The following is a 26,755-nucleotide window of genomic DNA, read 5'->3' on the forward strand; positions in this document are numbered from 1 at the left end:
CATTGATCGAGGTCCCATATGATGTGATGACTTACACATATACATTGTTGCCCACATGCAGGTGATGCAGGCTATCCCTTGAAGAGGTGGCTCCTTACCCCAGTCCGGAACCCACACAACAGGCACGAGGAGGACTACAATCGTGCACATACACGCACCCGTGTGGTGATCGAGCAGACATTTGGCCTCTTGAAGGCATGGTTTTGTTGCCTCAGCAGGTCTGGTGGGGCACTTATGTACCGCCATGAGAAGGTGGCCAAGATCGTCATGGCATGTGTCATGCTACACAATATGTGCATCAGACGGAATGTGCCCCTGCCCCCTGACGCTGAACTGCAACCACCTGACAATGATGATGAGGAGGGTGGAGATGGGGCAGCACCTCAGGGAGGCAGCGATGCACAGGAGGGATGTGACATGCGCCGGACTCTGATCAACCAATGTTTCTAGCACACATGGACAGGGAGTGTAACATGGAGGTGGCACTCGGGGCACTGGGTGTGTCAGGGACATGGACACTGTAGACTGTTTACCAATAAAGCACACGTACGCAATAAGCAATGTCCACACATGTGAATCATGAGTCACCAAAATGTGTATTGAAGAATTATGAAAAGCCCTCCACCCCACACACCCTCTCCCCACTCCCACCTAAACTCCCCCACACACCCTCTCCTCCATCCCCCCTCAAACCCCCACACACCCTCTCCCCCTCCCCCCTTGACTTCCCAACACATGGTGTGCAGTAGCTTGCACCAGTAGTTCACATGGCACTAGTGTGCATGCTTGTGCCTACTGCCCTCCCCCTCTTCCAGCACCAGGTGCCCCCCTGTCTGATCTGTGCAGGTACCTGCCAGAGTGACGCACAGGGCTGGTCCTAGTAGAGCTGGTAGTTGATGATGGTCCTGATTGTCCGGGCAACTGTGGTGGATGCATGTCCCGCATTGTTGCCACCATTTCTGAGAGGACATGGAGCACTGCTGCAAGTTCCGCACAAATGTCCTTTGAGGTGGACTCGATGGCTGTTTTTATCGATGCAGCACTGTCCCTGATGTCATCCCTTACACGGGTACATTCGGTAATATGCTGCGTCAGCAGCCCTGTGAGTTCCACCTGGCACCCCTGTATAGCCAGGATTCCCTCTTCGGTGGTTATCACTGGGGTGGAAGTGTGAGGCGTTTCAACCATTATTTGGTCATCAGGCACAGTTGGTGTGGGGCTGAGACTTGCTGGCATTGAATCTGCAGGTGACAGCCCGTGCATGCTGCCGTCCACCATGCTGCATGGGGATAGGTGTGGTGAGTGGAGGGGGCCTGTGGCGGGTGTTGGGCCATGCAACTGTATGTCACCCTCAACGTCAGATATGGCTGCTGTGGCAGCCGTCTCACCGACTGTGCTGCTGCCAGCCGATGGTGTGCCCTCTGCCAATGCCTCCTGGGTGATGGTGGCTGGTGTGGGTGTTGTTGTGGGGGCCGTGGTGCACATTGGTGCTGTGGCCTCTGTGTTTTTCTTGTCCTTGCGAGGTGGTCTAGGTTGGCCTCTGCCCCTTGAGGTTGAGGGGTGGTGTTCACCCTCCACGGCCCTGGCCTTCTTCTGTGGTGTGGCACCGGTGTCCTCATCACCGCTGTCAGAATGTGTGCCTGTGGGGGACAAAAGGAGGGAGAGGGTTAGCGATGGGTCTTCGGGCCTCGGGCATGCATTGGGGTGGCTGCATTGATATGAAATGGTAGATAATTGACATTGGGGGGAGTGACATACAGGTTGCCTCACTCTTGGGTGGGTGATGCATGGAGGCATCTGGGTTGCTACACAAATGGGGTGCATCATGGCTGTGGACAAGGTGATGCTCTGCACTGCCTGTAGGCAGTCTTGTGCTTATGTCCCTGCTCTACATCATTGCACTGTCAGTTCAGGTGGACATCATCGTGGTGGTATTGGCATTGTTTAATTAGAGACACCTACCTGCATCGGTTGATGACGGGGCTCCTCGCTCCATGTCCCTGACTCCCTCTATTGCCTTGGTGCCTATGGTGGTGGCACATATCTCCTCCCATGGTTGGAGTTTTATGGGCGACTCCGCACTTCCACCTGTCGCCATCCCAAGGTTTCGGTTGGCGGAGAGTATACTTCGCACACGTAGACGTAGGTCATCCCATCGCTTACGGCATTGTTTGGGTGTCCGGGGTGTGGTGCCGACGGCACTGACTCTCTGGGCGACCTCTGCCCAAATCTGCTTTTTACGCTGCAGTGCTGGACGGGTCATGTCGTTTGCGGACACCACATCTGCATGTTCCTGCAGTGTCTCTGCTAACATGGTGAGCTCCTCTGTGGTGAAGCGCTCCTGACGCAGCCGATCTCCTGTTTTTTCAATGCTTTTGGCATCCTAAATTGCAACAGTTAGTGGTGGAGGTGTGTTGGAGTCCTGGGGGTCAGATGGCTCCTGGTTGTGGTGGATGGCAATGGATTGTGTTTTTAAAGATGGCCGCCGTGCTCTTTCCCGTTCCTGTGCGATGACGCTACTTCCGGTTCCGCGTATTTACGCTCAACGCTAATAGCGGTTACTGCTATTTGAGGTGACCGCTATTAGAGGTGACCGCTGATGCTGATGGCTTGGATGCCGGAGGAGCTATTTCCACTACAGACGATGCCGGAAAGGGGGATTTTTCGGGCTTTTGCGGCATGGCGGTGAGTTCCTTACCGGCATGACGAAAAGCTTGTGCCTGTGAACTCGTAATGGCCCGCTTTTAGTAGTCTATTGCCAGCACGGACACAGTAATTGCGCCATGCCGGTAATGACCGGTACTTAGCGCCCAGGTCGTAATGAGGCCCATTGTCTTCATTGATGGGTCTTCGTGGATTGATCAAAGTAATGGGCAAAGATATACAGGCGCTGCGGTAGTGAAACATATGGCAAATGGAGAATTTCGAGTGCTTGTAAGTACTCGATTGCCATCTCGTTATTCAGCACAAGCTGCAGAATTATTGCCTTTGATAGTCGCAGTTGAAAATCACGCAGACCAAGAACTAACAGTGTACAGTGACTCCGCTTATGTGACGTGCACACAGGATTAGCATGCTGGTAAAGGAGGGGCTACCTGTGAGCGGATGGCATGCCAGTGCAGCACGCAGACTTATTTGACAGGCTCATTAAGGCACTACAACTCCCGGTGAGCATAGCAGTCGTTAAATGCGCAGCTCACGCAAAAGGGACAGATTTTATCTTGCGCGGTAACCAAGCAGCAGACGCTGAAGCCAAGCTCATAGCAAATACAGATATACAGATATAGGGATGATGACTATCCAAACCATTAATGTGAATGAAAGAATGACTGTGATGATGAGTGTGGATAAAGGATATTATCATATGCCTAAAACACAAATAATGGAGCCTCAAGGAGACGAACCGCAAGAAGAAAAGAATTTGTGGAAACGAAGAGGATGTCCTTTAAACCCCTCTGAAGCATTGTGTCGATAAGACAGCACTGGTAAAGCAGTGATGCATATAGCCTTACTAAGGGTAGCGCTAGAACAGCTACACTACCCCACGCATACAACTAGGGAGACTCTTGCTGTAACTATTGTTGAGGATTGGTTCGTACCGAACCTAATGGAGCATGTTGCATTTTTCATGGTAAATTGTATTATTTCCAACAATTAATGGCTGGGCATACACCGTGCATAGTGAGGGGGTCAACCCAAGACCCAATGGCCCTTTTCAGCACTTGCATATTGACTATGTCGACATGATACAAATTTGTAATGAATATAGATACCTATTAGTTGTAGTATGTCCTTTTTCTAGATGGATAGAGGCAGGTCCATGTACGCACCCAGACTCTACCTGCACAGCTAGGTTTTTAGTGTGCAAAGTGTTTCGAAGATGGGGAGTGTGCGAAGTAATGAGGTCAGATAATGGAACTCACTTTGTTAATACAGTTTTCAAAGAGATTACCTCGTTGCTTGGTACAAAACAAACGTTTTCTTCGGCTTATCATCCACAAGGAAACAGTATCTGTGAAAAGCTCAATGGTCTGTTAAAAGAAAGAATAGCTAATTTGAAGCTTACTTAGAAAAAAAGGGTGGTTTCACTGCCGACCACTGGCATTATATGCATTAAGGAACCAACCAGGTTCTGACCACCATCTTATGCCGCAAGTAATTGTGACCAGCAGACGAATGAGGATACCTTTGATGCGTCCATCCCGAGTTAGAACATCATAAATTTTAGGACTTGAATTGCAAAACTACTTAAACTGTTTGACATCTAGTTTTTCTGTAATTTCAGGACAGTTGCAGAGGCGAGGGTGCAAGGCAGTACAGAACACAGAAGGAGATGCTCCAACAATCCAAACTCCCTAATTTCTACGTCCAAGAATCTACCCAGGAGATAAAGTCCTGATTCGTAACAACACAAGGAAAAAGTGGGACGAACCCAGGTTCACTGGTCCATTTATCGTTGAGGGTGTGACATTCCTCTGCAGTCAAATTGCAGGGTAGACGACCTTGGATCTTCCTGGGAGATATCAGGGTCTACGCCGGAGAGACTCTCCTGCCTTCACCCCACCGTGAAGAAGCTACAAACATCGCGGATGAACCACAGCATGTGCAGACGTGATCCATGATGAGGAAGAAGGATGCATGACCTGACAAGTGGAAAGCATGAAGAACTCTTTAATTGGACTTTGGTTTAATTTGGACAATCCTTTTGAACTACAAATAAAAAGCGAAAAGTACACATTCTAACACTCTGTGCATCCTAGTTGCTCACTTTTTATTGTCTATTGGGCTCCGCGGCCTCGTACCTTACATAGCATACTCTGTGTATCGCCCTGCCTTCTCCATAGCTGCCGTGGTCCAGCACACCACCTCAACCATGTGAATGTGTCATCCATGAACCGCCATTTGTTCACCTGTCTCGCAATCCCATTGCCTTACTGCTAGTCCTTCACTGTTTACAACACAATGTCCTATGCAATGACCTATGGGTGCCATCACCAAGCTAAAGTTCACATAATAGAAACATTTTGTGCGTGCACAGATCAACAACCTGGTACTTCAACCCTGCATCACCAACCCACAAACCCCACAACTTCACAGCTGTTTTCCCACCTCCCAGGAGTGGAGTATGCTTGTCAATTCTATGTGATTAAACTGCACCCGCAGCGTCGCCTGATGTGTGACATGCCTCTCACCAGGGAGACTTAACCAGTTAATGCACCTTCCACAATCTAAGGTAGCTCCAGCTAACTCTTACGGGAATACGTCATCTATGCACTGAACTAAAACGTCCAACTCACAGGAATACCACAGATCTATATATACATTCACGGTCCAAGTCCACTGAGTGAACAATAACCGCTTAACACAAGAACCTATTGCCTTGCGACCTGAACGGTCGCTAAACAAGGCAAAGGACCTCTACCTCTGCTCCTATCCTTATCCCATGCACGTGCTACTAATATTTCAATACCACAAGTTATCACACTTTACATCCTCCTCGTTCAATTTACACATCCCCAACCCACACAAAAATGCGTTGTTAATTGCGTGGACCACACTTACTTTTGTTCAGCATCTGCCGGCGCCGCTCGGCCGCTGGCTCCCTGTTATCTGCTTGTCTCGCCCCCTCTGGACAGCGTGGACTCATCGCTGACCGCGGGCGGGATAATTTTGAAGTAGGCTCTCGACGACCCATCTCCGTTTGCGCTGTCCGGTTGTCTCGCAATTCCTGCGAGGGTCCTGCAGTCTTCCGAAGTCCGACGGCTGAGGAGGCAGCACCTGGCTGGGCTGATGTCACAAACGATCTCAGCAGTGCCTCCACATTGTTAGGGGGACTTCTAGGCAGGCAGAGCTGTGCTAGGACTCTGAGGACACCCAGCTCATGGAAGGCCCTAACTCTTTCGCTTGTCCCAAAGAAGTCGAGGTCCACACTAGTAGCAAAAGGTTACTGTGGTTTTATTACAGCCAATAAAACACACATGGGTCATTTGCACGGAAGAAAGTCCAAGCACATCTTGCCACATTCTGGCTCGCAGGCCAGTTTTCATGACAGGTGAATTCACATTCTGTGTCACTCAGTAGGCTCCCTCCCCAAAACCTAACACCACTCGGGATTGGCCACTGAGTGGTAGTTCCAGTATAGGAACCTATAAAGAGGTGATGTTAGTGGATGCAGCTGTGTAAAGTGGTGTGCTTGAATCGTCCCCCAAAATTTTTACTCCAAAAATGTTACATTGGGTAAGCCCTGTGATTGGTCAGCAGCCCCTGCCATCTGCCCCTAGACCTGGGGGTCCTGATTGGACAGGCCACAGGCCTCCAAGTCTGGGCCAAACTCTGTTCCCAACCAGCGCGACACCTGTTAGTGATACATGTATGCAATGTGTCAGTAAAGTGCAACTATGTGTCAGTGTTTTACACTAGTGTGCAGATACCAATGCCATGAGAGCGTTCCATTCACATCGTACGAGGTAGCCAGAGAGTTGAGAGTTTGTTGCAATCCGCTGTCTAGTCATGGGACGGCTGCTCTCTTCCAGCCTCCGAGTCTTGGTCCAGCATCAGCTTCGGCCGAATCACGTGATTGGAGACCACTCTTGAGGGTTCAATTGCTCTGAATTAGTCTGTATTTTTCAGGGAATATTCTATGCTGCGGCTGGTGTTACCTTGGCTCTGTGTGTAGAATGTCATTTGCATTATTGTGGCCTTGGCTGCCATTGTTCCTGCCGTCGCTGTTCTGCTTGCACAGCATCTTGTGGCTTGAGACTTCTCTGAGGAGATCATGGCCTACTGTATTTTTCCTACGGCCTGTTCTGGCTTCTATTATGTACTCTCCATAGCGTCCATAGGACAGTGTGCGTCATGGCTGGTCAGGTCCCTTGAGTGCTTCCATAGGGTTAGTTGCATGTAAGCATCGGTAAGCATGTACACACACTCTTCTGGCTTCTTGCGTTTCTGCATTACTGTAGCAAACCTAATGGCAAAATAATAAACGTGCCGACAGTATGTATATGCCACTGTCCTGCACTCATAGGGCTGTACGTGTGTGTTCTTCTTGTTGATTGGGTGTGTGAGTGTCCCGAATGTGTGGATTGTACCAGTGCTTCCTGTCTAATGTAGCTATGTCATCGTGATGTCTCTAACGACTTGAGGCATGGCTTCTCTGTGCTTTTAGTCGATTCTTTCCATCTAATCATCACAAGCTCTGTCTTGTCTCTCCTCGTCCACTCTAGGTAGGGTTTGTATTACTGCAGGGTTGTATGGTCTGCTGGCAGGGCACCTTTCGGAGTAGTTGTTCATGGTGGGAGCAGTGGGGATTGCTCTGAGCTCATAGGATCGGTGGCCATGTTGTTGTTGGTGCTTTTTCCGGTGGGGGGGTCTTTCAGGATGGAAGGCAGTTTTGAATATTCCTTCTTCAGCTGTGAAGGATTGGGACATCCCCACCACACAGATACAGGTGAGATCCTTTCTAGAGCTAACCAGGTACTACCAGTCGTTCATCAGATGGTATGGGACCATTTCCATGCCCCTGAATGATGTAACATCCAACAAAATGCCATAGAAAGGAACTTGAACCCCGCCTGTCAAACCTCCTTAAAGGATTTAAACAATGGATTGTGCAGGGCCCCAGTTCTGAAAGTGCAAGACTATGGTTAGGAATTAATTATCCAGACAGACTCATTTTGAAGGTGAGCCCGCATGTGTAATATTGTGCTCACACTTGGAGTTTTGTATTTTTCACTATGTGCGCTAAATGAATGTGCGTTTATAAAAGAAAAGAGACTTTCCTTTTGATGGCGATACTTGCAGATGCCGAGACTAGCATGAGTTGTTGAGAATGTCCATATAGGGATAGTAATTGTAAATTAGACAGAGGCCTGTTTAACCTGACAAGAGCTTGTTTTGCAGAAGGATTGTGCTTGGTCCATGTGTGTCGAAATGAGCTGAGTCTAACTGAAACTGTCTGCAGGATGCGGGTGGGGGGAAGGAATGAGTAAGCACAGCCTCGTGCACAGAGATAAGGACACAGAGGGGCACGAGAGAGAGCGAATAACAGATAACAGGAAACCACAATAGCAGATGTTGAACTGTTGACCGTTGATGCAAAGTCATGACTGGGAGGAACCGCCTTGTGGTGGACATAATCTATGTGCAGCAATGTATGACAATGTAAAACAGATGGGTATAAAAGGACCACGATGTGCAGGGGAAAGGGCGGCACTTTGACGACTTGCTTTGCGAGACGGTTGAACTTGTGGCCCATTCGCGAATGCTTGTGTGTTAATAAAGCAATGTTTACTCAACTCTTTTCTGTTTGAGTTTTTATAGGGTCCCTCTTGTACTGGTTATGGTGACGGCGAGAAATCGCACCCACAATTTTGGTGTCAGAAGTGGGATGCGAAGGAGCGACAGTCCGTCACTGGGTGAGGAACGCCGCGGCGGAACCGGAGAAGGAATTGATCACGGGGCCCCAACAACTGAATCCGCACCTTTGATTGCAACCAACGCGTCATCCTTGTTTTTCCGGCTCCGTCGGCAGTGGAACAGCAGGCTGTCGCCCTTCGGGTCCGGAACACTCTGGCGGGACCCTTAAGATAAGTGGTATGGACGGATGCATGATGGAATAAGGAAATAATGATTCAGGTTTTGTGAAGAGGACGGTGGTAAGTCCGTCTATGAAGAGGTAATGTTGAAATGATGATATGATATGTTAGATACACCAGGAGGATGTATTATTATTGTTAGCCAATAGGTGCATATTTGGGAAAGGTGAGTGTTTTAGGCAATTGCGGTATACCGCCGAGATGGGTCAAACGGCTTCCCACAAGGGAGGTATAGGCAAGAGACACTATGCCCCCCTTGAAGGAACCCCTGCATTTGATATGTTGATTAAACATGGATTGAACTCGACATTGTTTTTATGGGAGTGGTCTGAATATACAAAAGATTCGATTGAACATAAGTGGCCAGATACCGGGTCCTTTGACATAGACGGCATATCCAAAATAGAAATAGAGTTAGTAAAAAGACGGGTTAGACCCGCACAGTTTGAGGCTATACGACTATGGAGGGTAGAAGCAATGCGCAGGCGCAATGCTCAGAATAAACAAAAAGCAAAGGAGCAGAAGAGAACGGTAAATCAAAAATTACATGATCTAGAGATAAAAGAGAAGGGTGAGAGGCTAGATCAGTTGGATAGACATATGATGATTAAGAACAGTGGGGGTATGTATCCTGCCGTGCCGGTGCCTCGATATGAAGATGTGATAGGGCTAGAAGCAGAACAAACAACGACTGAATTATTGTCCAGGAGTTACAGCTCCACCGGCAGACAGTGAGGGTGAAAGGGTGGAATTCCCAATGAAGTATGGAGACCCAGATAGGTTGATAGACCATAGGAGAACGACTACTGTAGAAAAGGATAGAGATGGAGACTTGCAAATCCTTATGACCGGGCTGTATGGCATACCCCTCAATGACAGCCTACGGGACCAATTGGGGCGTTTGACACCTTTGGAATTTAGGACAGTGGCCACTAAACTATATACCTTTCATGAGGGTAACTGTAAATTGAGAGGACAGAGTACTGCGGATCTGCCCTCAGCATATCAGGACGCTGTCGCGTTACTACCAGTGACTGCATCCAGTGTTCAGTTATGGGGATGTATGTCCGACATAATAGCGGAAGTCATAAGGGGCGGTGTTGAATGGGAGAAGGAAAAGAGGGCATGGGAAAGAGAGGTGAGGGAAAGAGAGGCTAAACTCAAAGATGCAGACCAGGCGGGCCAAAACGTAGCTAATCGTATGATAGCATCCATACACTCGCAGTCCATGTCCACCCTGGTGAGTCTGATGGAGGGCCTTGGCTGGCCTATACAAGTAAACGTAATTAAATATCTTCTTATTAGGGTGGATGATATAGAAGAGGAAAAGGAGCCTAGATATGTGTCCCAGTGGAATAGGATTAGGACGGAATTGGATAAGAAACTGCTATCTAATATAAGAGTGGATGATTCGGGGGCGGAATAATGGAGGATGGCTAAGGTGGAGAAACTATTAAAAGATTATAAAAAAATAAAAGAGAAAGCTCTTAGTCATCAATCCTCTGTTTCGCCACCAGTGCAGGCCCCTGTGAGTGAACAAACAAATACGGAAAAGTTACTATTAATGCCAATGAGAGAGTGCCAACCCACCATAGAGGCAGCCACTGGTAACATGATGCGCACCTATGTGTATGTCCCTTTATCCCGAATTGAATTAATGCATATCACCAAGTCCATCCCCGACCCCCGTATAGACCCGGCAGGATTCTACAAAGAAGTAGGAAAGTTATTCAGACCAGGGTTATTTACCGTAGAGGATGTAGATAACATATTGTTAGCCATTGTCCCAGAAGAAATATGGACCCCCTTTCGTGCCAAAGACAATGAAACAATAAAATGGAAAGATGTAATGGATGCGAGCAAAAATAGAAAACTGCATGAGGAATATCCTGAACCCCTAAGGGGGCATGGCATGGCAGTCCTGAGGGCTCTAGAAAAGGTGTTACCCCCATTTGATGTGAATGTGGAGAAACTGTCCGCTGTGATACAGGGTGCAAGTGAGGAAGTAGCACAGTACTTTCTGCGTTATGAAGCAGCATTCAAAGCGCACAGTGGGCTAGAGATAGGGTCTGAAACGGGCCAACGGTACTTTGCCACAAACTTTGTAGAGGGGCTCCACGGGCCAATTCAGGAGAACATTAGGAGGGCAGAAAGTACATGGATGACCAGAAACCCCCGGGATCTCCTCGAAATGGCTAGGTATTACGAAAGAGGGGAAAGAGTGATGGGACAACAAAAGGCACGACAAGAGAAGGATTTAAAAACCAAAGTGTTGATGCAACAGTTGCATCAAGGGCCCCAAGGCAGGTATAACTACAATAATAATGGCCCGTCACAGGGCTATAGTAGCAACATGATAGGGGGCCAAGGGACAGGTAGAGGTACAGTGCAAGGGGGTGCGCTATATGGGAGGAGGGATGGGCTACCCCAAGATGTATGTGCCTTCTGCAAGAGACCCGGACACTGGAAATCCCAGTGTCCCCAGAGTGGTGGGAGAGGAAGGGGCATACGGCCCCCTTCACAGACAACATTTGCCCCAGGAAATAGGACTGGTGGGTACGGCAACCAAGACAATAGAATGTTTAAACCCCCTCAACCCAATGCCTTTGACGGACAAGCAAGAGGGGATGTTCCCTGGCCGGCCCCGCCTCCCCCCAATCTACTGTATCAGCCACGACAAACGACACAAGTACAAGGTGTATGCCAGGGTGAAGAATGTGGAGAAGGGGTATACTATAACGATGATTTTCAGGATAACACAAGCGATATGTCCTGAGGATGCCGGAATGAGATAGCGGGAGTGGTGCAGGTTCCTATAGACCAAAGGGGGCCTTATGCCTCTATTAGGATCGGCCTCCACCGAAACTTGAGATGTCTGGTAGACACGGGAGCTGGAAACAGTTCCGTGAATATCAGAGCCGTCCCCGCTGTCCCATTATCGGATAAAAGCAAGGTATCAGTTGGATTTGGGGGAAATCCAATAAAGACTCCTGTAAGTGAAATAGTAGAGGCGGAACTTCATGGGGTAAAATGGGAGAATGGGTGGCTATTGACCAATCACTGCCCAGAAAACTTGTTAGGTATTGATGCATTAAAGACACTAGGGGCCACAATATATTGCTCCCCTCAGGGGGTGAGAATGACTATAAGCAAACCTGTGGGTATGATAGGAGTAACGCAAACCCTGCCCCCGGAACTCCAAGACATCCCGAATGAACTATGGGCCACTCATGGGAATGATGTAGGAGTGTTGGATGTTTCCCCAGTAGTAATCAAACTAAAGCCCGGTGCCAGGTTGCCCAGGATAAAACAATATTGCATATCACACGAGGGAGAGCAGGCACTATATCAAATAGTACAGGATATGATACGGTTAGGGGTGGTAGAGCCAACAAATGATAGCCCTTGTAACTCTCCGATCCTTCCAGTACACAAGAAAGGTGATGAAGCCGTACCCTATCGTTTTATTATTGATTTGAGAGAAATAAACAAAATAGTAGAACCCAGATATCCAGTTGTCCCTAATATTTCAAGTGTACTCACTTTAATTCCCAAAACAGCGAAATGGTTTACGGTAATTGATTTGAAAAATGCCTTCTTCAGCATTCCTATTGCCGAAGAAAGCAGGTACCTGTTTAGTTTCACTCTTCGAGATAGACAGTATCGATTTACTAGAGCCCCGCAGGGATATACAGAAAGTCCCGCCATATTCAGCCAAGCACTAAAAACACAGATGGATAACCTAGCCCTACCCGCTAACACTGCTCTGATACAATATGTTGATGATTTGCTATTATGTGCAGCCACCGAAGAGGAATGCCATTATGTGACCAGATTGGTGCTAATGCACTTAGCAGAGAATAAGCACAAGGTAGCCCTAGCCAAAATGCAGTATGTAAAACAAAAGGTCCATTATTTAGGCTTTGAGCTGTCCGAAGAGGGGCGAACCCTGTCTACTGATCGCATTGGTTTGATACAGTCCATAAAAGGTCCAGACACGGCAAAGGGTCTCCGAAGGATAATTGGTGTTTTATCCTACTGTAGGCACTGGATTCCTCAATTCTCTGTATTGATCCAGCCCATGCTAAAAGCCTTAAAAGAAGTACAAGAAAACGGCCCATTAGAATGGACACCTGAGATGGAAAAAGCCCTGACAGCTATGAAAGATGTTCTATGCCACGCACCGGCCTTAGGCACACCTGATTATACTAAGAGATTTTGCCTTTTTGTTGATGAACAGGATGGTTGCGCTGTGTCAGTCTTGATACAGGAACAAGGGGGTAAACAGAGACCATGTGCATATTTTTCTAGCACTCTGGACTCAGTAGCTCGAGGCCTACCCCCATGCATGAGAGCAGTAGCTGCAGCAGCGACAGCCCTAAAACAAAGTGCAGGTATCATCCTAGGGAGTGAAGTAACAGTAAAGGTTCCACATACGGTAGATGTTCTTCTGAATAGAGTGCATACACAGCATTTCACTACAGCTAGACTCACACAGTATGAGATGATCCTGTTTGCCAGTAATGTAAAAATTGAACGGTGTAACACTTTGAATCCAGCGACACTGCTTCCTTTGCCCACCTCACCTGATGACATTAGGCATGATTGTGTGATCCAAATGGAAGAACACACTAAGGGTAGAGCAGACCTGCAAGACACCCCGCTGGTTGATAATGAGGGTATATTATTCTGTGATGGTTCCTGTTTCAAACTGCCAAATGGGGAGACAACACAGGGTATGCAGTAACTACAGGGGAACGGTTGATTGAGAGTGGGAAAGTGTGTGAAAAATCGGCCCAGGCAGCAGAATTGATTGCGCTAACGAGAGCATTAGTGTTAAGCAGCGGTATGAAAGTGACAATTTATACTGATTCAGCCTACGCGCACGGGGTGGTTTCCAGTTTTGGTAAACTCTGGGGAGAGCGTGGGTTTTTAACCTCCCAAGGTGATACTATTAAACATGCCCGATTGATTGCTGAATTATTGCAAGCCCTTACGCTGCCCAAAATGGTGGCCGTAGTGAAGTGCTCAGCGCATAAAAAAACACTGGATTATGTCACGCAGGGAAATTCTTTGGCTGACCAGATGGCTAAACTAGCTGCCACAAGGGACACTCGGTGGGAAGCCCGACAGCTCATAGTGGGGAGGGATGTGACTATGGAAGGGACGAAGGAGCGCGTAAAGGAAATCCAAGCAGATGCAACCATTGAAGAAAGACTATCTTGGCACAAGGATGATCAATATGAGGAGACGGTAGATGGGCTATGGGCACATACCAAAACGAACACCTGGGTACTACCTGACGCATACTTACCTGTGATAGTGTAGGGGAGGGCTGGTCCAGGAGACCCCTCTCGCCTGCGTTTCTTTCCCAGGTGAGGGCTATGGGCCATTGGGCGTTCCCTCATGCCACCCGGGCCCAGGTGGTGGAGGGCTCACCCACTGGAGACATTGCCCACACGTATCGAATGCCCATATGTATTGATTACAACACAAATTTAGCTAGGCCCAAAAACCATTCTTTGCTCGGTAAAGATGGTGTGAGCTCAGCGTACTGTAGCGCGGCCCCCACCCTTGGAGAACATCCCTGTTGCCGCAGCACCCTGGCAGATCCGCTGCGAGCACGTTCCCACGAACAAAACGGACATGAGCTAGCGTAATGCCCTAACATTGTATCAGTTCACCTCCCACAGTGTATCGTCGCTCCTAGCATGACCCGGCCAGCAGGCCTGGGAAATGAAAGAGTGCAGTAATATGGTCATCAGATGGCAGACAGTCTTTATGCATTAATGTTAAGACCTCTTGCATTATTTCTTTCTTCCACAAGATACAAACGCCGTAGAACGTATTAAAAGGAGAAAGTATGCTCCCATGATATAAGCTATGGCAAGCTCGCACCATTGCAGGTGGATGCCAATGATAAAGGAACGCTCCAGGGATCTGTTCGTTGCGTGTATCACTGGGCAGCCTACCTCACGTGGTTTCGCGCCATAACCAAAGCTAATGCTGCTAGAGTACACGAGAAAGCGGATGCAACTATACTATGAACCCATGTAAAGAATGCGCGAGAGTGCACGTATCATGTGTGAATGTCTGAGCCCCTCATATGCCACCACCGTCACGTACAGTGGCGGGTCGTTTTCTATGTACTCCACTTATCTAACCACTACCTCACTTACTACGAATGTATATGCATGTAACTGAAACACTGTAGCTGCTAGAGTCTAATGTACAAATATGATGCTCGAACTGGGTAAAATCGAAACGCACCCAGCAAAGGTTAAATGCATGTTTCGAAGTGATTTTAAATAAGTATTATAGAAAGTATTCAAATGTTTGCGATGTCTTTACTTATATTCAGCAACGCACGAGGGAGATACCTTTATGAAAGCGTACAAGGTCTCGATGTATCCCCCTCCCTCCCTCAGAAGGCTGCCAAGACAGGAGAACAGAGCCCCGCTCTGCGCTATCACGCCTCAGTAAACCTTAGTTTAAACTCAAGCGCCCCCTCGTAAACCCCACAACCCACCGGACTGTCTCAGACTTATGGCCCTGTGCAATCAGGACACCCAACACTTTGACAACACACAGCGAAACATCCATAATCACTTCTAACAAGACAGAAAGACCTGTACCACCCGCCCCTGTCCCCGAAGCTTAGCCCCTCGACCTATGGTCCCGGTCAACAGATCACAAGTAACCAGGCCACGATATATTATCTCCAGATCCCTCACAAGGTGCATTCCTCCTGTGTTGCATTTAACCTATTAAAAGATTTACTAAAGAGAATACAACTGTAAATGACTGAATGACTGCAGTGTGCATGGCAGAGGGCAAGTAAGTCAGAAAAGGCATTCATCTCTGCCACAGGCCGCCTCGGCACCCCAACACCGCCCGGATGAACTCAAGCCGACCTGCCAGGCCCAGCCCAACCCACGAGGGTGACCAGTGACGTCCTCCAGCCAAGACCAACCACACCGCAGCAGCACCTATAGTTAGTCGTCGCCACCCAATCCCAATGAACTTGTGCCCCCTATAGTATGTAGGTTTTGATGACGTTTTTTGTAAATATATACGCCTGTCTTTGCTATTGTCAGACAGAGCGCTCTCGGAGTTTGCAGAGTTCTTTGCATGCCCAATTCTGATTGATAAACTCCCATTTACGCTCACCCGCACTCTGTCTTGGCCTTATTCCCATTTTGGGAGAGTCCTTCATTGTCTCTCATTGCGGGGAGGATCGTGCTGTTTGGGGACGCTTGCTTTCAGTGGTGACCCCGATAGCGTGATTTTTATTTCTTCCTAAACTCCTTATAACCGTCCCCGTTTGGCACGAGAATCTCCGGTCGAAAAGGGATACGCACGGTGAGCCGGCTCCGGGAGGCTGCCCGCCAACGGCGACCGGTACACTAAGAAGTGCGCACTCAATAGAAAGGGGGTACGGGATCCCAGTTGAAAAATCCCCTTTGAGTACCGCTCGCCGGAGCCGGGGCTGACTGTTGAGCTGACGGCGACACTGCCTGGACGGACCCAGTTTCGGAGAGTATCGGTTCTAGACGGGCACGTGAGTACTGAGTGCGAGCGATCTTAAGGGGAGCGGGGAGTGAAGTGTAGGACAGGAAACGAAGAGGGGGGTACGCAGATCTACTAAAGATCATCTTAAAATTTCCTTGCTTTTTCTTTGCATATGGCCATTAGGATTAAGAGGTGAATAAGAGATAAAAAGTGACGGGAACCTAGCTCCGAAAGGGGGTGGAAGGCGGCGCCGCATAGTGCTATCTTGACTAGTACTGGGAATATATGAAGAAGTGGAGTATAAAATAAAAGTGTTCAGCAAAAGGGGACACTGAGAGTACATTAGTGACCGCTATTACTTTTTTCCTTTTCTTAAGGGTAGGGGGGAGAATAAAGAACTGTGATTAGCACAGACTTGGGGAGACAGTAAGAGAAACAAAGTCCTATTAGAAGGAGGGGAAAACAGGGTAATATCTATATATATATATATATGCGCATCTAGATACTCAAATGAGGCGATTAGGGACAGCCGGCTAGGGAGGAAAGGGAGGGCAGCTTGAATGGTGAATGGTGCCAAGAGGTGTGTGCACCTCGTATGTGCTAGAGGAGATTTTGACGTTGTGAATGTGTGAACGATTATAAGTGCATAATAGTTAAATGGTCATAATAAGTGTGGTCGGATAAAAGTTTTTTCTCTCTTCAAACAACACCACAATAGTGGAGTGAGTGAGTACCTTTTTGATTTCCAGTCTGACATTGTCAAACCAAAGGATGGGTTGCTCTTGTATGTGCCCCTCAAAAAGAACATAATAGATATTGTGTACGGCCAGTTTTGTAATGTGCAGACAGGGAGGGGGAGAGCCCAAAGGGACCCAACATTGCATGTGAAGTAAAATATAAAGAATAATATTGATACGACACTTACATTGTAGTTGCAAACACACAAGGCACATCAGCACTAGGAGGGCACAGAGATGGGGGCTGAAACACCCTTATCACATATTTGTAAGAATCTCCCGGGATACGTGGAGCGGATTAAAAAATATCATGACCAATGGGTGACCGAGCTAAAAGGGGAGGGGTTACCTCAGATTTGGCCCGAGGGAGGGTCGTTTGATAAAAGTGTCCTGGATACAGTGGCCACATGCATTTAACTAAAATACAAAGGAAAGCAGCTGCAAAATAGGAGGGAAATATTGGATCTGTGGAGGTTATTTGAAGAGATACCACCGCCTAAGACACCAGCATTAAATCCTGATCTCCCGTCCACCACAGACAATCCACTGCTAATACAAAGAGATGTCAAAGAAGGCTCAAGTGTAGCGCCACCAGTAGAGGTAATAAGTTTGTACCCGATAATAAAGAAGCCTGTGCCCGCAGAGGGGTACAGTGATCCCACTTACATACCTCCCCCGAGAGATACTACACCCCTCCGGCCCACGGCACCTCCGCCATACGAAAGCACGAGAGAGCGAGCCCAGGCAGGCGCACAAAGGGTGGATATAGAGAAGCTCACAGATGATTTAGAATCAAGACTGACGATAGCAAAGGATGAGCTCTCGAGGATAAAAGACATATGTGAACGAACAGCACTAGATGCAACTAGATCAGGGCGTACGTCCAGAGCGCAAGGTGAAAATAGAAAGCCCGAAGAGGGGTGGAAAAAGGGCGAGATTTTGTTCAGAATTGAGGAAGAACCAACGCGAATAATAGAAATAGGGCCCGGAGAGGGAGATATTGCAAGCGAAGAAAGGCGGGGGGGAATTAGAGAGGAGTTGCTGTGTGACATAAGGGACGAGGTAGAAGAAAGCGACAGGTTGAGTATGGCGATAGGAGGGGGAAGCGAAGGGGGGGAAGGTACGTGTTCACTGAGAACCCTGGACGATGAGTGGACGGGGCGACTAAGGAACAGAGTGCGAAAAATGGCATCACTAGGGACATCAACAGATCAAACGGGTCCGGACGGAACGACAAAAGGAAGGCTACAGCTCCCATTGATACACAGGGGAGGAGGGAGGCCTAACTATATCCCATGGGCACAGATGGATAAGGCCAATTTATTGAAGCTATTGCCCCCGTTGTCAGGAGGGGCAAGTAAGTGGATATATGCCTTTGAGAAACATACTGCCGGGGTACCCCTAGCCATAGGAGATGTGAAAAGTCTACTCGTATCAGCGGTAGGTGACCAGGCTGAAAGGGTATGGGTTAAAGCCGGTTTCCCGGGAGTAACGTTAGACTGCGACCGCCATGATGGGGCATCCTTTAACACGGTGCGTGCCAGGGTGTGGGATGCCTTACGCGAAACATTCCCAGACACACCGGACTTGCAGTCAGTGATGCAGTGTACAATGAATGACGGGGAAGAGGCTATGGATTACATTTTTCGGGTCCAAGAGATGTGGAGAGCAGAAACGGGCACGCCCTGGTATCAATCGACATCTTTATTTTATTTTATTATAAAGAGAGGGCTCCCAAAGGAAGTGCAGAAGGCGCTTGACAAGATAGCAGGTATTGAAGCAAAGGGATGGCCAGAAATTCAAAGCATAATAGTACACCATTGTAAAAGAATCAAGGAGAGGGAGAAGGAGGTGGCGCAGAAAAGATTGGCAGACGAGGCGAAGTTAGTACAGTCAAAGTTAGTGAAGGTTGCAGCAGCAGTAGCCGCGCTCCCACACAGTAGGGAGGGAGATGAGGAGGAGGAGGGGCTGATAGCACTCCAAGGAAGGGTAGCAACTAATTGGGCAGGACCAGCACAGCGGCAGTGGACTGAGCAAGAGCAAGGTGGAAGCCCGCAGTGGCAAGAGTGGACCCCTCGAGGGGGACGAGGTTGGTACAGGGGCCGGAGAGGAGGCGGACAGGGGTATGGGGGAATGGGAGGAAATGGATGGCAGGGTCCCAGGGGCCCCCAAGGGAGTTGCTGGAATTGTGGACGATGGGGACATTACTCCAGGGAGTGCAGAAGTAGACAAAACAATGGGTTCCAGGAGGGGGAGACTTATGGTCATCCACACCCGGGAAGCCCATACGGTCTCCCAATGGGACAGCAGCAACTAAGAAACCCCGGCCAGGGTACCACGGGCCAGCAACAAGGACACCAGTATAGGACACAGAACCACCCCCAAAACAATGACAGCATGCAATACACGCCAGGCAACCCTTTCGCGACAACAGCAAACGGGGCCCCCGCGCCAGCGCCTTACAGCGGCATGTCGGTAGTTTCCGGAAATGTCTTTAATGAGGGAGGGGCAACGAGATACCCCGCATAGGACAGCCCACAGAGAACACTTGCGTGTCCAGTTCTATCCACCACCTACAATGCAGCAGAGGAACCATTGGTAGGGGCGCAGATAGGAGACAAGCAGTTTATATTCATGGTTGATTCGGGAGCGGAGAAATCATGTATCAGAGAGGGCCGATTCCCATTATCTAACAGGAAGTTAGAGACGCAGGGGTTCTCTGGGGCTGTAGTTGAAGTTCCTTACACAGAAGCTTTGGATGTGACAGTGGGGGGTAAGACTGTGAAGGCACCCTTATTATATTACGAACATTCCCCAATTAACTTGCTAGGGAGGGATCTCCTGAGCAAACTCAACATGACCATATCATTTACCGAGAGAGGGATAGTGTGTTCCACACCGGGATATGCCCCTTGCGTGCAATGTTGGTAGTGCAAGCCTACACAACCACGCAGGAAATACGAGGACTGCCACAAAATGAGGAAATGTTTATCAAAGGGCTGAAGACTCTGGCCCTCATAATTCCCGAGCTGAGAAGCATGGACTGGAGGATCCCGGCGGAGTTCCTTTTCCACCCCATAGTATGCCCCAACGCAGCGCCAGGGTCAGTGGTATCGTTAGATTTGCACGCTGTGCAAGTGTCAGCAAAAAGAATAGCTGTGATCGGAGTGGACGAGGAAGGGTGTGAGTGGCGCACAGTGCTATGCACAAACGCCAACATCGCCCTGCGAGAGGTAACAGATGAGGATCTCTTCTCAGACTCAGAAGGGGATGGTGAAATAGTGATGGAAATAGCGATGCCCTGTGATATTTTAATACAAGCAAGGGCTAACGCAAAATGGCTCCAGATAACCCGCTGGGAATTAATTCAGCTGGCGAACGACACCGAAGAAGGTTTTAACATAATAAAGGTCGAACTAAGAGCCTTGCGACTGATGACCATGCAGAACAGGTATGTCCTGGACCTGTTGACGGCGATGGACGGCGGTGTTTGCCGAAAAATAGGAAGTGCCTGCTGCACTTTCGTACCTTCTGAAGACGCAGAGAACGGCTCCCTGTCCCATGTGATCGAAGCAGTCCATAACCTAGGAGAAAAAATGAAGATGGAAGGCGGAGCAGAAGATAGTACATGGTTCGATAACCTCTTCTCCTGGGTCCCCTCATGGCTTGGAACAACGATGAAATTTCTGATGCCAGCTGTGGTGTTCCTGCTTTTGATTTTCTGCCTATGCCAGGTGGGTCTTCGAGTCTGTGCTAGCGCAGTACCAAATGGTGCAATGATGATGGTGACAATGGGCAACTCACACGGTACAATAAAAACGGTGCAAGAAGCACAAGTACAAACAGGGGTAGACAACACACCAAGGTACCAACTGGTGCCCATGTACCATGACAAGGATATTGTAGATAAGCTTTGGCACACCACCATCAAAGAGCCCCGCATACTAGAATGGTACGAGGAAGTGTGGGTAGATTTGGAAGGAGATGGTGGGTGCATATATCTTACGTGTACTCCAGATGAATACGCCAGGAGAGGTGAGAGTTTAAGGGGGGTGTGCAGAGCATGGATGCCTATCAAAGGAACTCCTGCATGGGATGAGGCGGTGATGGACGAAGCAGAGTGTAGGAGGATAGAGGAGTTAAAGAATTTGTTACTTTAGTAACGAAAGGGGGGAAATGTAGGGGAGGGCTGGTCCAGGAGACCCCTCTCGCCTGCGTTTCTTTCCCAGGTGAGGGCTATGGGCCATTGGGCGTTCCCTCATGCCACCCGGGCCCAGGTGGTGGAGGGCTCACCCACTGGAGACATTGCCCACACGTATCGAATGCCCATATGTATTGATTACAACACAAATTTAGCTAGGCCCAAAAACCATTCTTTGCTCGGTAAAGATGGTGTGAGCTCAGCGTACTGTAGCGCGGCCCCCACCCTTGGAGAACATCCCTGTTGCCGCAGCACCCTGGCAGATCCGCTGCGAGCACGTTCCCACGAACAAAACGGACATGAGCTAGCGTAATGCCCTAACATTGTATCAGTTCACCTCCCACAGTGTATCGTCGCTCCTAGCATGACCCGGCCAGCAGGCCTGGGAAATGAAAGAGAGCAGTAATATGGTCATCAGATGGCAGACAGTCTTTATGCATTAATGTTAAGACCTCTTGCATTATTTCTTTCTTCCACAAGATACAAACGCCGTAGAACGTATTAAAAGGAGAAAGTATGCTCCCATGATATAAGCTATGGCAAGCTCGCACCATTGCAGGTGGATGCCAATGATAAAGGAACGCTCCAGGGATCTGTTCGTTGCGTGTATCACTGGGCAGCCTACCTCACGTGGTTTCGCGCCATAACCAAAGCTAATGCTGCTAGAGTACACGAGAAAGCGGATGCAACTATACTATGAACCCATGTAAAGAATGCGCGAGAGTGCACGTATCATGTGTGAATGTCTGAGCCCCTCATATGCCACCACCGTCACGTACAGTGGCGGGTCGTTTTCTATGTACTCCACTTATCTAACCACTACCTCACTTACTACGAATGTATATGCATGTAACTGAAACACTGTAGCTGCTAGAGTCTAATGTACAAATATGATGCTCGAACTGGGTATAATCGAAACGCACCCAGCAAAGGTTAAATGCATGTTTCGAAGTGATTTTAAATAAGTATTATAGAAAGTATTCAAATGTTTGCGATGTCTTTACTTATATTCAGCAACGCACGAGGGAGATACCTTTATGAAAGCGTACAAGGTCTCGATGTATCCCCCTCCCTCCCTCAGAAGGCTGCCAAGACAGGAGAACAGAGCCCCGCTCTGCGCTATCACGCCTCAGTAAACCTTAGTTTAAACTCAAGCGCCCCCTCGTAAACCCCACAACCCACCGGACTGTCGCAGACTTATGGCCCTGTGCAATCAGGACACCCAACACTTTGACAACACACAGCGAAACATCCATAATCACTTCTAACAAGACAGAAAGACCTGTACCACCCGCCCCAGTCCCCGAAGCTTAGCCCCTCGACCTATGGTCCCGGTCAACAGATCACAAGTAACCAGGCCACGATATATTATCTCCAGATCCCTCACAAGGTGCATTCCTCCTGTGTTGCATTTAACCTATTAAAAGATTTACTAAAGAGAATAAAACTGTAAATGACTGAATGACTGCAGTGTGCATGGCAGAGGGCAAGTAAGTCAGAAAAGGCATTCATCTCTGCCACAGGCCGCCTCGGCACCCCAACACCGCCCGGATGAACTCAAGCCGACCTGCCAGGCCCAGCCCAACCCACGAGGGTGACCAGTGACGTCCTCCAGCCAAGACCAACCACACCGCAGCAGCACCTATAGTTAGTCGTCGCCACCCAATCCCAATGAACTTGTGCCCCCTATAGTATGTAGGTTTTGATGACGTTTTTTGTAAATATATACGCCTGTCTTTGCTATTGTCAGACAGAGCGCTCTCGGAGTTTGCAGAGTTCTTTGCATGCCCAATTCTGATTGATAAACTCCCATTTACGCTCACCCGCACTCTGTCGTGGCCTTATTCCCATTTTGGGAGAGTCCTTCATTGTCTCTCATTGCGGGGAGGATCGTGCTGTTTGGGGACGCTTGCTTTCAATAGTGAGTGTGGCTCATGGTCCAACCCACGTTAACGCAAGAACTATGGAAGAAGTTTTAAGTACTGTGTGGTACAACAAAAGATTGGGAATGTATTGTCGCCAATGGGCAAAACAATGTGAAATATGTGTTTTATATAATGTGGGGAAAGGTGTACCGGCCCACAGTAAGTTACCCACCTGCCCTTTTGAGGTGGTGTATATGGACTTTATACAGCTGGAGCCTGTAAATAAACATTCCTACTGTTTGGTGATGAAATGTGGGTTCTCAGGATGGGTGGAAGCATATCCCCTGCGGGACAATAGTGCCACCTCCACAGCACAATGCATATTGAAACACTGGGTGCCCTTGTATACGGTCCCCAGATATCTATGGTCTGACAATGGGACTCATTTTACTGGTGAAGTAGTAAGCAAAGTTTGCAAGGCCCTTGGTATTGATCAACGTTTCCACGCAGTTTTTCATCCTCAATCAGCTGGGATTATAGAGGGCACAAATAAGGTACTGAAGAACAAACTGGCAAAGGCTTGTGCTGAAACGGGACTGAAATGGCCGGATGCATTGCCTATTGCATTATTGAGTATGCGTACTATGCCTAAGCGTACACATGGTTTATCTCCTTTCGAAATTGTTATGGGGCGCCCACCAAGTATTGGGACCCCCATATCACATAAGAGATTGTCTGAGCAAGCATGGCCTGCATTACAACAGTACTGTATTGGGTTAACTAATAGACTGATTTCTATTAATGCACAGGTGAACGCAGTAGCTCCATCTCCTCTGATAGGAGAAGGTCACGACGTGCAGCCCGGTGACTGGGTTGTTATAAAAGCCTTCGATCACACCAGCGGACTGCAACCCAGATGGAGGGGCCCGTTTCAGGTGCTCCTCGCGACACAAACTGCGGTAAAAGTTGATGGCAAACCGCACTGGTACCACGCAAATCATATTAAGAAGACGCTGCCACTATTGATTCCTCCAGAAAAAGGAACCGACAAACCGCAGGTTGCAAGTGTACTGCCAGATGCCAGTGACAGGTGTGCCCATCGCCTCCGATCCCGTGACGTGTATGTGCCAAGCAACGTGTAAGGACACTGTTTTGAACTTTGATCATTAGGGAGATGAACATTTGGACTCTCTTGTTGGTTTTAGCAGAATTGTGCCTTACTGAAGACGACGGGCTTGTAGCCTGAATGGCCTTCGGCGTTCCCCTCCTGGGACAGGCACTACGAGACGTGGGACAGATCGGATGAAGGTTTTCGGTGAGACCTACCACTACTAGAGTAATAAGGACACTGGTGCTTTAAATAGGGGATATTGCTATATCGCTAGGTTGCAACTGATATACGCTGTATACTGAGCCATATACTGAACTATGTCTACACCCGTGTATGCTGGTTTAGTCCCTGAACGGATAAGTGTATGCTCCTCAAACACAGAAGGTAAGAGGAAAATACCAGTTTGTACCACAAGAGGCAAAATATTGTTTTCTGTATGCACGATAGTAGTACTAATAGCATTTGCCATAATATTCTGGTATCTGGAACATCCATCTAGATATGAATTAAAGAACCTGTTGCCCGAGTCAAATGAAACAGGGAGGACAGATTGGGTCAAGAGCACGAATCGAGATGCCTATGACCAACATGACCCGGAAGACTATGCTAAAAATGAATACGTGAAGATAATAAACACAACATATGGGGTAGTGAATAAAACTGATTGCTGGATCTGCACCCACATGCCCCGACATAGCAGTGAAGGCATCCCAGTGTACGCATCGCCAGTTACTGAGGATGCCGGGTGTACATTAATTTACATGAGAATAGTGTCAGCACAGCAATACATGATACCGAATACCGCTTGTTATGTTAGAGGAGAGAACAAAACCCTTCTAAAGGAAAAGATACGCTATAAAATCAAAACTGAGGGAATCGGGCTTGCACCTGCTATGGTACAGATGGTAAGAGAACCTCCTCCCCCTATCACCATCACACAAGAGTTTAGGCCAAAGAATATATGTTTTAAGAGGAGCGCAAGAGGTAATCAAAGAATGATCTCGGGGTGCAGTCAAATGGTGAATCTAAATAACTACACGAAGGGATTGTTACAGATTGAAGGACATGCCTACGTCTGTAACAAGAGGGCTTATTTGTGGTTAGCCAAAGATTTTGTTGGGGTATGTTACATAGCCAGAATAATGCCGGCTGTGATGGTATATGCCCCGTCTACTCTGCATAAAGAAATAAACAGCAGAAATAAACGAGCAGTAAACCCAAAAATTCCTACGTATCAACCTACAGGATGGGAAATGTTTATAGATCTGATGGGGGTCCTGGTTCCTCCAGCGGGCATCTTTATGAACAGTCAAGAAATCCAAAAGCTAAACAGGGCCCTTCAGTTCGTAATCGAAGAATCTGCAGACCTAATGGAAAACATCACTTATGAAATGAAAGCAATTCGGCTAGTGGCTCTCCAAAATAGGTATGTCTTAGACATACTCACTGCAGAAAGGGGCGGAGTCTGTTTTTTGGTGGGATCCCAATGCTGTGTTTACATACCAGAAGGGAGTACAGGAATCCTGCATGGAGTAAACAAACTGCATAAAGTGGCGGATAGTATCCACCAGGAGGAAGGGTCAGGAGATAGCTGGTGGATGAAGCTCCTGAAAGAAATTGGATGGCAACTTCTTACACCTATACTGGTTCTAGCGGCAATAGTTGTAGGAATTTGTCTCTGCATCCAATGTTTCCCGGTATGTGTGTCGTGCTGTGTTTCCATGTGTTCCTCCACCGTAACACGCCTAAATGCAACAAACAAAAGCCATGTTCAACAGGAATGCCTGGACATGGGAGGCCTGGAGAAGATTATGGTATACAGATTATGTGATGATTAGAAATGCCTAAATTGATGCTCAAGTGTGAGCAAAAGGGTGGATTGAAGGTGAGCCCGCATGTGTAATATTGTGCTCACACTTGGAGTTTTGTATTTTTCACTATGTGCGCTAAATGAATGTGCGTTTATAAAAGAAAAGAGACTTTCCTTTTGATGGCGATACTTGCAGATGCCGAGACTAGCATGAGTTGTTGAGAATGTCCATATAGGGATAGTAATTGTAAATTAGACAGAGGCCTGTTTAACCTGACAAGAGCTTGTTTTGCAGAAGGATTGTGCTTGGTCCATGTGTGTCGAAATGAGCTGGGTCTAACTGAAACTGTCTGCAGGATGCGGGTGGGGGGAAGGAATGAGTAAGCACAGCCTCGTGCACAGAGATAAGGACACAGAGGGGCACGAGAGAGAGCGAATAACAGATAACAGGAAACCACAATAGCAGATGTTGAACTGTTGACCGTTGATGCAAAGTCATGACTGGGAGGAACCGCCTTGTGGTGGACATAATCTATGTGCAGCAATGTATGACAATGTAAAACAGATGGGTATAAAAGGACCACGATGTGCAGGGGAAAGGGCGGCACTTTGACGACTTGCTTTGCGAGACGGTTGAACTTGTGGCCCATTCGCGAATGCTTGTGTGTTAATAAAGCAATGTTTACTCAACTCTTTTCTGTTTGAGTTTTTATAGGGTCCCTCTTGTACTGGTTATGGTGACGGCGAGAAATCGCACCCACAATTTGATATTAGGATTGGATCAATGTTAGCACAGCTGAAGGGGTAGAGCAACCTGTCGCCTACATTATCAGGCGGTTGACAAAAAGGGAAAGGTACTGGGCACTCGTATAAAATGAGGTATATACGGTCATGTGGGCTGTAAAGAAGCTAAAACCGTAGA

Source organism: Ambystoma mexicanum, chromosome 13 (assembly GCF_040938575.1).
Source record: "Ambystoma mexicanum isolate Mex_15411 chromosome 13, UKY_AmexF1_1, whole genome shotgun sequence".
Classification (NCBI taxonomy): Eukaryota; Metazoa; Chordata; class Amphibia; order Caudata; family Ambystomatidae; genus Ambystoma; species Ambystoma mexicanum.